The 12966-nt window shown below is 39.7% G+C and overlaps 1 protein-coding gene across 1 annotated transcript in view; it reads right to left on the bottom strand.

Annotated features, from left to right (window-relative positions):
• LYST (lysosomal trafficking regulator) overlaps positions 1-10274 on the bottom strand; it is a 172398-nt gene extending 162124 nt beyond the window's left edge. Inside the window, exon 1 of the mRNA XM_037510386.2 lies at positions 10190-10274. The gene's annotated coding sequence lies outside the window, so the exon portion shown is untranslated. The remainder of the gene's footprint in view (positions 1-10189) is intronic.
• Between the last annotated feature and the right edge of the window lie 2692 nt (positions 10275-12966).

The following is a 12966-nucleotide window of genomic DNA, read 5'->3' as shown; positions in this document are numbered from 1 at the left end:
TAAAGAGAAAGGGTTAGAGTTATAAGTGAATAATAACTGGAAACCAAATAGTTTTTTTAGGTATAAAAAAACCTAGTAGTTTTTTTGGTGTAAAACGCACTTTTGGCTATGGAGTTACTTTCTTTAAATTAAAGGGTCTCCCTGCTGGCACAAGGGGTTAAGTGTCAGCACTATGAAGCTATCCGCAGCAACTGCAGCACTAGTTCAATCCCCAGCCAAGGAGCTAATGCACATGGCACAGAAGACCTCTCCTGTCTTGCCAGCTGCTCCCCTCAGCAGTGTATTTCAGTCATTCTATCTGTTCTGTTCCCCACTCTGTCTCTGGTGAATCCTCTCACTCCCCACACCTCTGGCCTGTATCCCAGCTCGTGTATGCATAAATAAAATAAATCTTTTTAAAAATGCATTAAAATGTTCAAGAGATTGGTGGTAGAGTAGAAAGAATACTAGAGTAAAAGTTAAAGAGACTTTTGGTTTTTTTTGTTTTGCTTCAAACAGTCTTTGGGATATCAGGGAAAGTGCTTAATCTTTCTGATCCTCATTCTTTATATACATTAAAGCCAAACCAAGGCTGATGATCTCTAAATATCTCTTTGGACTGGAAATGTTATGGCAGCACAACATTCAGAAAATACAGAAAGAATCAAGATTAATTTAAGATTAAAATTACATATTTTAAATGTTTACATTGTGCATAATCAGGTTTTATCAAAACTACCTTATTAGGATTCCATTTTTAAAAAACAAGGTATAGACAAAGAAATGGAAAGATATTCCCTGCTCATGGATTGGAAGAATTAACACTGTTAAATGGTGATATTAGCCAAAGTAATATATAAATTCAATGCAATCCCTATCAAAGTTTCAATGGCAATCTTCAAAGAAATAAAACATTATTGAAATTCATTTGGAGAGGCAAAAAGACACCAAATAACCAAAATAATACTGACCACAAGAGAATGGTGGTATCACACTTCTAGGCTTGAAAGCATACTGCAAAGCTGCAATAATCAAAATAATATGGTATTACTGGAACAAAAACACATAGAGAGGCCAATGGAACAGAATTTAGAATCCAGAAACAAACTCATAATTGTACAGCTAACATATAACAAAGGAGCCAAGAGTATATATAATGGAGAAAGGGAATCCTCTTTAAAAAATGTGTCGGGAAAACTGGACAGCTACATGCAAAAGAACAAAACTAGATCACTATATCACATCTTACACAAAAATTAACTCAAAATGGGTAAAGGTCTTGAATATAAGATCTGAGAGCATAAAATACATATAAAAAAACAGACAATACACTCTGACATAGGCTTCAATGATGTCTTTGTGAATTCATCACCAGCAGCAGGAGAGCAAAGGGAATATAAACATTTGGGACTACATCAAACTAAACCTTCTGCACAGTGAAAGAAACAATCAATAAAACAAAAAGAAACCCTACTGAATGGGAGAAAATATGTGCATGCCATACATATGACAGGGGGCTAGTATCTGAAATCTACAAAGAACTCATGCAACTCAGCAGAAGGAAAACAAATAACCCAGTAGAAAAATGGGCAGAACTAAATAGGCACTTCTCCAAAGAAGACATACAGGTGGCCAGCAGATACAAGAAAAAAAAAATGCTTATCATCACTTATTATCAGGGAAATGTAAATCAAAACACAATGAGATACCACTTCACACCTGTGTGAATGAACCATATGGTAAAGACCAGAAACAAGTCTTGATGAGAATACAGAGAAAAAGGAACTCTCAAACACTGTTGGTGGGACTGTAGACTGGTAGAGCCGCTATTCCACTCCTAGGTATCTACCCAAGAATGCAAAAACAATAATTCAAAGGGGAATACGCACTTTCATGTTCATTGCAGCACTATTTACAATAACCAAGTTGTGCAAAAAACCTAAATGCCCAAAGATGGAGAAGTGGATTAAGAAAATGTGGTATACATAAACAATGGAATACTACTCAGCTATCAAAAAAGATACACTGTTGCCACTTGTGACAACATGGCTAGAACTAGAAGGGGTTATGCTAAGCAAAATAAGAAAAAAGGAGAAAGACAAATACTGGATGATGTCACAGATATGTGAACTATAGAGAAACAAAACAAAGGATCAGACAAAACTAAACCAACAATAAATCCTAACTGTAGTATTGAGGCTACCAGAGAGGGAGTGAGAAGGGGAGAGCAAAATGGGAAGGGAGCACAATGAAATATTGTGGAGGACTATGGGTATCTTGGTAATGGAGATGGTGTGGTAACATATACCTCAAGAGGGTGATTCTATACCTCTTAATCACATACAAAGTTGTAAACTAATGTTACCTCAAAAGAAAAAAAAAAAGGTATAGAGAAAACAAATATAATTCAACAGTAAGGACTCTATAACTTTAGAAATACTCTCCAAAATACTTAAATAAGGCTAACAAGGTGAAAACTTCAAGGATAATTATTAACATTACTGTCTTTGGAAGCATCATAAGAGGAAATCAGGAAAATAGCAAAGAATTTTAACCTTTAATAAACTCTAAGTCATAACGCATTAAAGGTCCAATAGTAAAAAGTCTACGAAAGCAAATTCAAAAAGATATCCAAGACTTAGCTGATAAATATAAGCAGCTGTTCTACAAGTTGCACCAGTAAAACCTCATTTTACTATTGGCCAGTACACTGAATTTTGGACTTCAGTGAATGAGTAGCCAGAAGCAATAACAATGAATGCATTTTATGAACTGATAAATATGTTTTGTTACCATTTCAAGTAAGATGCATTATCATAAAAGGAAATCATTCTTACCATTATTTTAATTTCACACTCATCCAAATTCAGTATAATAATTATGCTACTGAAATAATACATATTCAGTCATGAGTATTATTCTTCCATCTAAGGAACAAAGACAAGTGAACAGCAAAACTAATAAGAATTCCACTATAGCAAATCACATTTTGAACAGGGCAATTGTGAAGAAGGAAGGGGAAAAATTAATAAACTATTACTGTTCTTTGAAAGTTTGTAATATTAAAGCAAACATATACTTATGCTAAATAGAAATTTACTAAAAACTGTGAATTCATCCAAAAATACCACAGTGGTTTAAATATTTTTAGCCAGAAATTTTAAACAATGTACACAGTAAAACTTCAAAAAAGAGACAAGAACAAATCCCTATAAAAATAGCAACCCCCTGCCAACAGCAATCTTGAAGGTGGGATATGGTTAAACCATTAGAAAAAAACAGGCTTAAAAGTAGAGAAAAACAGAATCTTAGAGTTTGTCCCCCAACCCAGTTGTCACTTTCCAATATTTCACCCAAACCAGGAGTTCTCTGTTTAATAAACACTTTGCACCTGCCCCAGGTTTTGACAAATTGTAGCTTGTCTTACTTGATTTAAAATCTACTTTCCATTTATTTTCACCCTTTCAATGACAATAAAATTACTGCCTTGACATTACTAGGAGCCAATAGTATAACTTTCAAATCCCTCATATTTTTAAACCTTCATTGTCATTGGATTCTTCATTGTTTAAATTAAAAAATAAAATTCCTGTTGACATCTTTCCCTTTCAAGATTACTCAAGGGAAGTCTACATTAAAAACATTCTTTTCATCTCACCTTACCTCACCTCTCTGTGCACTGCATCTGGCTTTTGCCCACACTACTCTATCAAAACTACTGGCCAAGATCAACAATAATCTAATTGCCAGATCCAATCCAATGAATATGTTCCAGTCCTTATCTTATTGACATCTCTGAAGAACATGCAGCATATGGGATAATTAATCATTCATTTCTTAAATCTCTCTCCCTTCTAGCTTATTTTGTAATAAGTCAAATCTCTTTTGGCCTTCCTCTGACAATTTCTTTTCAGTCTCCTTTGACTGGATTCTTCTTTGCCAGCTTTGCCAGAAAGATAGATTTTAAATCAAGTAAGACAAACTACAATTTGTCAGAACCTGTAATGGGTGGAAAGTGTTTATTGAAGAGATGAAATTCCTAATTTGGTTGAAATATTGGAAAGTGGCAACTAGATTGTGGACTAACTCTAAGATTTTATTTTTTCTATATATCTGAATGATCTTATTCTCACTTCCCTTTCTTTGTGTTCTCCTTTGATGACTTTGTTCACTTCTAAGTTTTTAAGAAATACCTATAGGTTAATGGCTTCCAAATCTTCATCTAGGGGCCTCCTTAGTAGCCCAGGGGTTAAGTCTCAGCACTATCACCAATCTTCATCTAGAAATGAGTCCAGAACTTTCTTTAAATTTCCAAACCCTTATATAACAAGATGTAACCAGAATATTTCAAGGAAGTATCAGGAGTCTGAAGAGAGTAAACTTAAACTATCAAAAGTATGCTCCGTTCATGCCCTTCTAATTTAGGGCTTTGTTCACATTCTCAAAATCCACAATACCTTTCCTAAACAGAACACTTTGTAGTTGGGCATAAGGGCTTTGGGTATCTCTAAGGAGTATGCCTTAGTGAAAGTTACTTAATTTTACTGAAGCCCAGTTTCTTCTTTTATAAAATGTGGATCCTAATATATATATATATATATATATATATTATATACATATATATGTCTTATAGGATGGTTGTGAAAGGTAAGTATAACCTGTGGAAACTATTTAGTAATTAGTACACAAAAATTGCTACTTTTATTAGTTACTATTGTAACAATCTTGGTTACCCTTCATCATCAGTCACACTTAGACTCTTATCATCACCCAGCTCCAGAATCTTAAATTTAGGACTTTCATATCACATATGCCTATTTTCCCATCTCTAGCTCTCCTCTAAGTCCATTAATGCTATAGTTTACTCACTGAGGTTCTTCACCCTCTTCATTCTCCACTGCTTAACCAGTCTGACTGGCCTCTTGCTACAGTTGTGATTTCAAGCCTCAAAAGATATTTATCATTCTTCAGCAACTAGGTCACTTGTCCCTGGTCAAGGCCCTTTTCCAATCAAATATACCCCAACCCATTTGCTCTTTCTTAATTTCAACTGATAAACCTTGTTTCACAGAGCAAGAGATCACCCTGTATACTCTCCTATATCTGTATCTAACTTCCTGTTTCCTTTTCTTTTTTTAAATAAGAAGATGCATCATTTTTCTTCTTCAGGATAACCCTTTCACGTGTGCTCTGTTCCCAACCCTTCTATTTCCTGAAATTCTGTTTTATTTTCTTTCTCTTGTGACTTCAATCTTCCTTCTTTTTCAGTGGCTCCTTTCCCTCAGTCTACTAAAGTGTCCTTGACTCTTCCATCTTTAAAGAAAAACCACCTTTCCCCGATCACGCCTCTGCTTTTCCTTTATTACCAAAAGATTTGGAAAAAAAAGTACTCTAAAAATTAATTCTATTTCTGACTCAATTCCAACAGAGAAAATAAATTATTTCCACCAACTTGATGTGCACTAGTGAATTTGACAGTACCAAATCTATTCCTCCACCTGTACTGAAAAAATTAAGACCAGCTACTGGTATCACCATTGACTCAGTCAAACAATCTAGACTACTTTGAGCCCACTTGATTCCATCATCTTCTTTATTCCATATCTAGGCAAGTCCCTTCCAAAATTTCCTACGTCTGTCCCCGTTTCACCTACCATGGCCCATACTGTTGAGGACCTCCTCCTCTGACACTACCTCAAAGGAATGTTGTGAGGGGTAAAAAAAGCAATACGTGGAAAAGCACGCTATAAGGTGTGAGGTGTTTGCAAAGATTATTTAATATTGTTATTTATATGGCAAAGTGAACATGAGGTTAGCTTAATCTGACTTATTCTTAAAAAAACAATTCTGGGTGTTAGTAACCAGTGTTTTCTTTTCTAATCATTAAGCATCTGTTCAGCAATCTCATCTATAGTGTTTCCAGGAATCAGTCAGTATCAGGCATTCAATGTATAGTTTCTGGGCTTCACCTCTCCCCACCCCATATTTAAATTTAAAATATGAAATTCTTCAGGTTTCTGATAAAAATCATCTGTTCTTTTTATTTTTCAAAGATAACTATATTTATATTAGTTATATAAACATCTCTAAGTATATGACTACTTTATTATTTGTCTATTTCTTCAACTCATTTAAAGTGCTAGACAAAGGGCTCTTATTGTCTCATCCTTTTCAGTTTCAGTTTTGAAGAATCACATTTGAATGGAAAATTGTTCAATTCCTTTATTAGTTAAGATGATCACGATTTAAGAGTTATTCTTTCATATTATTAGATAAGATTTTCTTTGTTGTTTATTTCCCCTGCAGTTAGATCTGGAAAACATTTTTAAAAATCCAAATTTATCAAATCTCTCCTAGTAACTCTAAAACAAGGACAGGCAAGTAAAGAGAGGGACAAACACTGGTGAGACAAAACAGCAAAAGAAAGTAATATCAAAGAGAATATAGTGTCTGGGGCCTCCCTGGTGGCGCAAAGGGTTAAGACGCAACCTATGAAGCTGTCCGCAGCCTCTGCAGCACAAGTTAGATCCCCGGAAGGCCAGGGAGCAACCCACCTGGAGCAGCACACCTCTCCTGACTCACCTGCTGCTCCCCTCAGCAGTGTACGTCAGTCGATCAGCCTATTCTGTTCCCCACTATGTCTTTGGTGAATCCTCCCACCCCCCACACTTCTGGCCTGTACCCCAGTTCTTGTACGCAATAATAAATCTTAAAGAGAATATAGTGTCCCCATCAACTCCAAGATCAGTTCATAGTTACTAATCTGACAGATTTTTATGTACTTTCAGGCTGTATGTAGATTGAAAGCCTTTTAAGAATATGAGTAGCTTACTACCTGGGTTCTTAATGTAAAGGGCAGACCTCAAATTCCAGGAGTCTGAGATATTTTTTGACACAAGTTTTACAGGTCACTTTCTATTGTTCCAAATATTGCATAATTTGATTAAAAAGTTCTCCTTGAACACAGAGGAGGAGCAGAGTAGTCCATCCCAAAATGTGCCACTTTGCCGATGCGGATTATTTTGAACTGAAGGCAATCAAGACCCAGCAGAGGAATGAAGAACTTTTCTCTCTTTTATCTACCTGAAAGAATTTAGATAAGGGACCAGTACCAGAAAAGGAGTTATTACAACAGACAAGGATTTTTGTGAAAAGACCTCTCTACATGGTAGGTCTATTGCACCAAGTGGGACCCTCACCTGCGGCTGGGGATCGAACCGGCACTGCACAGGCTGCAGGCAGCTTCTCAGCCCAGTGCTCAACTGCTGCACCACCAGGGGAGGCCCTGAAGCTACATTTTATAACAAGATTTCTGAGGTTTAAAAAAAAATTCTTAAACCAGGCATCTAAACATAATTTAGAAAAAGATTAATCAGATGAAGGTGTTCACGTTAAATACAGCAACAAACTAAAAAGGTACTGTGAAATTCCGGATTATATGACTTTCTCTACAATTGAAATGAACACACAGATGCTCTGCATGCAAGCAAATAAAAATAAAACAACATTTGGTGAAAAGAATAAATGGGGGACAGGGTTGGAAATAGTGACTAAGTTAGTCTAAAAGAGCTGAACAGAAGATGAACATGAAGTTGACAATTTGAGAAAATAAGGCCCTCTTACCATCAATATATTGTAAAGTATGTTCAAGATAAACTCACTAGAGTCTACTATTAATATTCTTCACTAGGATGTATAATTTTATTGTCTTCTAACTAACTCCTAAGCTCCCCACCAAACTGTTCCTCTCATAAAATTCATCTCAGGACATGTTCATCCCATCTTCCCACTTTCTCAGGACAAAAATTTTAGTATCGTTTAAGTCTCCTGTTGACACTACCCTCAATTTATTCAGAACTCCACAATTTCCATTCTGATTCAAGGTACATTATAAGTTATGGTAAGAGTGCAGAAATTGGCATTCTTGCTTCTGCTCCTTCTCAATCCTCTCCTACCCCTGCTCCCAAATAAAGTCTATTGTCCACCCAATCACTGGAGTGACCATTTTGATTATTTTTTATTTTGGGGGGGACTCAAATGCATGCTTTTATATATTTATATGTATACACACATTATATACACACACCAATATACTTATATATATTTATGACTTGTCATTATTTTATATCTTTGTTTGTTTTTTCACAATATAGGATTTCTCCCCTCAGGTATAGTGACCCTTTTAAAAGGCAAGTCTGATTATAATCCCTCTTTATTCAATGGATGAGTCCCTTTTTTCACTCAAAGTGGAATCCCAAGTCCTTCCTTACAAAGGCCTATATAAAGCCTTACCCAATCTGATTTTCTATTCTGACTTAACTTATCTGACTTCATTTCCACTCCTACTTTGTTCACACCACCACAGTCAAATCAGCTTCTCTTCTGTCCTCAAACATACCCAAGTACACTCCTGCCTTGAAGCTTTTGCAAGTGCCTTTTGCTCTGCTTGAACACTCTTCCCCCTAGTGGGTGCACAGATTGCCCTCTCAACTTCTTGGAGCTCAAATATTACCTTCTCCAAGTAACCTGTCTTCTCTGGTGACCTGTAGTTAAAATGGTAACCCTCTCCCATCCCCTACTGCCTTCTCCTTGCTTTTTCTCTATAGCCCTCAGCATCATCTGACATAGCACATATTTTATTATCTGAGGTCACCCTAACTAGAATCTAAGCTCCATGAAGGAAGGGATATTTCTCTGGTTGGAAAACTGTCTGACAGATAGTCTTGCCCAATAAATATTTACTGAATTTATATATAATTTTAGTTTGCAAACTACTTTTTTCCCTTTTTGCCAGTAATTTCTTTTTTATTGAACTACAAATTACTTACATTTACTTAAGTTATAGTAACTCATTTTCTCCATATGACCCCTCTTCTCCAAATTCTCCAATCTTTACAGTAACTATGGATGACAGCTAAGAGATATCAGGAAAAAAGCTGTTGGGTACTTGTCAAAGCTCTTTAAAACAGATACCCCATATTAATCACCTACACCTACAAAATGAAAACTCAGAGTCAACATCTTTATTAGCATAAGGTTTCTGGGTGTGGAAGTTTAAAGTAACAACAGAATAGGCAAGAATGATCAGGAAGAAAACTTCAAGTAAGTTTGTCCTATCAATCATTTAAACAAACCCTGGGGAAAATGCAAACTAAATTCATTCTTCAAGGAAACGTTGGTCTAATTTCGATACCAACTTACTCAACACAAGATTCAACTCCCTTAAAAATTTTCCTATCTGCTTAAAACAGACCCCCGGGGAAACAGTGATCTTAATTCAACACCAACCTATTCAACACAAAAATCCAACTTCCTTAAATTTTTCTATTTGCTTAAAACAAACCTTAATAACTACCAAGTGCTGTCACTGGGTGTGTATGGTCTGTTGAGCATAGAGGGAATGTTTTGTTTTGTTTAAGCCGGTAAGAATCAGCTCTAGGAAGCGTTTCTTCAAGCCTCTGAGCTTATGCCCTGCACCACTAAAACAACCGATTGGCCTCCACACTGCAGGGCGGGATCTTCTTGGGTATTTCCCACAGTTTAATCCCACTAGAGGCCAAGGGGCATCTCAGCCAGGCTCCAAAGATGCCTGGGGCAGACAGCAGCTGCTTGAGGATCCACTGGGGACGTCTTTCACCCGGGCAAAAGGTGTCACAGGAAGAAGAAATGCAAAGGACTAGGACGCCCGGGGACATGACAGGTGGGCTAGCACCCTGCAGGGCAGGGCTCAAGGTGCGACCCGCAGGGGAGTGGCGCGGAAACTGTCAACTCCAGCAGTCAAGCTGCCAGTCTGGGCCCGGCGGCGCGAAGGAGCGCCTCGGCTCACCACAATGCAAACAATCAAGAAAGCAGCAAGTCGCCGCCAGTCTGCTCGACCTCCGCCCCCCGCGCGCCGGGAATTAAAGTTAGTGGCCGGTGGCCACCCGGCCGCCACACAGGTTCGGAGGGCGCTGGCGAAGCTCCCGCCCGGGGCTCTGCAGCTGTCAAAGGCGGCCCGGGTCCGCGGGGAGACTTCCCCGAGCCGCGAGCCGGAGAGGAAGCCCCAGGCCCGCGCGTCGGGCCGAGTCCCCCGCGCGCTCAGCCCGGCGGCCGCGACCCCCAGCCCCGACCGCCCGCCTCGAGCCCCAAGCCGCCCTCCCTCCAGGCCAGGGAGAGAGCCCGGATCCAAGGCGCTCTGCTGGCATCGTAGGCGCCCGGCAGCTACCTTTACCTGCTCTGTGACCGTCGCCGTCGCCACACACTCCCCGTCACCAGGAGAATCCGGAGTCGTAGCCGCTGTCGCCTCCAACTCCCCACCCCCGCCCCCTCAGGTAACCCAGGAAACCGGGAACACCACCCCCTCCCGCCCCCCTCCCGTCCGGATCCAGGCCAGGTCGCCTGCGCGTGCGCGTCGGCCCCGCCTCTGGCGTCCCGACCCCCGCCCTCCGCTGGTGGGGCAGCTCCGGCGTCGCAGACGTGACGTTACAACCGGAAGGCCAATAGGGAAGGAGGGGGGCGGGCCGAGCCGAGGGGCCTGGGGGCCTAGGAACCCCGGGGTGAGCAGGGGGAGGCCTGTTTAGCGTCTTCGCTCTCCTGCTGCGGTGGGAGGTTGTTGCTCAGGTCCGGGAGAGAGGGGAGGGCAGCTAGAAAAGCCTTAAGCGCGTGCGCCGCGCCCGATTCGCTCCTCCATTCAATACGGACTTTCTCCCTGTCCACCTTGTCAGTCTAGAGGAGGGGAGTAGAAGAACTATGAGAAGGGACTGGAAAAGGGAGGAAGGGTTGCCGGGGAGGAGCCCTAGCCCGGGGCTTGGGGAGTTACTGTAGACTTCTTTCGTAGGTAAAGAAGATTTAGGAAGGAGGTTTAGGAAGCCACTGTAGAATTAATTCAGTGGAAGGGTGTATTTTTCAACTTAGACTTTCTGAAACGTATTCGTAGACAGCCCTTGCAGTCAGGTCTAATATGCCTTAAAATAGCAGTGTCTCCAGAGGGTGGGAACCAGGGTTTTGGTTTGTTAAAAATAATAGTTCCAAAGTGAATTCACTTATGTTAAGCTCTATGTCTCCAAACAGTTTTCTCCCGTCCCACAAATAGAATCTTAAGTCAGTAAATCTGGAATACCCAGATTAACACGACTAATCCACTTTTTGCTTGTACAACTTCATTGTTTCTGCTTCCTTCATTTTTTTTATAGCTCCTTGATACTCCTTTCTATCTGCTTAGTTGGATGTTGCCCAATTCACGATGGTTGGATAAAGCCATTTAAAATAAGACCTTTACATTTTACTCAGGTGGATTTTCTTTTTTAACAGTCTGCAACACGGGCTGCCAAGCCCAGCATATGATGGCCAGGCTGCTGTTGTCAGCAGTTTGGCACTTCAGAGGACGCGGTTCCTCACCACCCAATCTCTGTGACAGGCCTTCCCGTGCAATGTCAGTTACTGGGAAAGAGCCTCAACCTTGAGGTTGGAGGGTCCAGGGTTCAAGTCCTACATAACTATACAAACTATAAGCAAGTGGTCTCCAAGTTGACAGAAACTGCATTAGAATGAACAGCTCCAGAAATTTTTGTACAATAATCAAGAAATGGAAATAGTTTTAAACATTTTTTATAGGGTAGTATTCCTGTGTGTGTATCTTCTTAATCCACATATCTGTAATTGGGTACTTAGGTTGGTTCCATTTTCAACAACAAAAATGTAATTGGAGGGGATTATGCTAAGTGAAAAAAGGAGAAAAACACCAGATGATTTCATTCATATATGGAATATAAAGAAAAAAAGAACAACAAAGGAACAGAAATGACTAAACCAAAACACCTAGAAATCTGGCTTTAGAATTGAGACTACCACAGGGGGTGGGGGTCAGATGGGTAATAAAGTGGGGAGGGGGCCAATGAACTATGGTGGAGGATTATGGGTCCTTTAGTGGTGGGTATCTGGGCGGGGAGGAGGAAACTCCTTACTTTAAAATATCTCTCTGCTGATGTCTGATGTTCAGCTTTAGCAATATCAGACCTTTTGACCTTTGGGTAGAGGTTGCCTATTTCCTCTGACTTTTAGAATGCAAATACTGGGCCTCCCTTGTGGTGCAAGGGGTTAAGCAAGCACATAAAGCAATCAATCCACAGCTTCTGCAGCACTAGTTCGAACCCACATGGCGCAGCAGACCTCCCCTGACTTGCCCATTGCTCCCCTCAGCAGTGTATTTCGTCAGTCTGCCTGTTCTGTTCCCCACTCTGTCTCTGGTGAATCCTCTCACCCCTGTGGCCTATATCCCCAGCTCTTGTATGCATAAATAAATAAATCTCTTTAAAAAAATAAATAAAATGCAAATACCCCAGGGATGGACAGGATCTGAAGATCCTAACAAATTAGTGAAAAATGTTTCAGGGAAATCATCGCACATTTAACAGATATATATATATATATATATATATATATATATATATATATATATATATATAACAAGCACTTTCATGTGATAACTACTATGCAAGGTGTTAAAGATGCTTTGACAAATTTCTCCACACTCCCTAGGGGAAGCTAAAGACCTTTTTCACAGTTTTACCTAGACCTAAAACTAGTTATACAACTTTCATCCACTAATCTTAAATTCTTTTGTTTTTACTTAATGGCCAAAGGAAGTTACAGGAATATTAGTTAACCAGTTTTTGTTTCTCTTTAATGGAAGATAAAAGATGATCATTTAATTAAAGCTGAAGAGAATGAAGCAGGAGCCCTCCAGCCTGCCTGTGACCTGTGACCATGCTGGTGCTTCTCTTCACTGTCCTTCTCCCTTTGCAAAGCAGCAGAGGCAGCTCTTCTCAGAAGGCTGCAGGCCGGTGACTATGCAGGCCTTTCTTTTAAGAAATCTGAACTTTTGGGCGCAGCTCTTTTGTACTCACTTGTGTCTGTGCAAGCATTCTTTACCTTTCCTTCCCTTTTATAATAAACCTGCCCTTTTGGATATTAAAAAAAAAAAAAGCCAAAGAGAATGAAATAGAATAC

This window comes from Talpa occidentalis, unplaced genomic scaffold, assembly GCF_014898055.3.
Source record: "Talpa occidentalis isolate TD23 unplaced genomic scaffold, MPIMG_talOcc4v2.1 talOcc4.14, whole genome shotgun sequence".
Lineage (NCBI taxonomy): Eukaryota > Metazoa > Chordata > Mammalia > Eulipotyphla > Talpidae > Talpa > Talpa occidentalis.
Note: the sequence above shows the minus strand (reverse complement) of the source record. Positions and strands in the feature narration are given on the sequence as shown.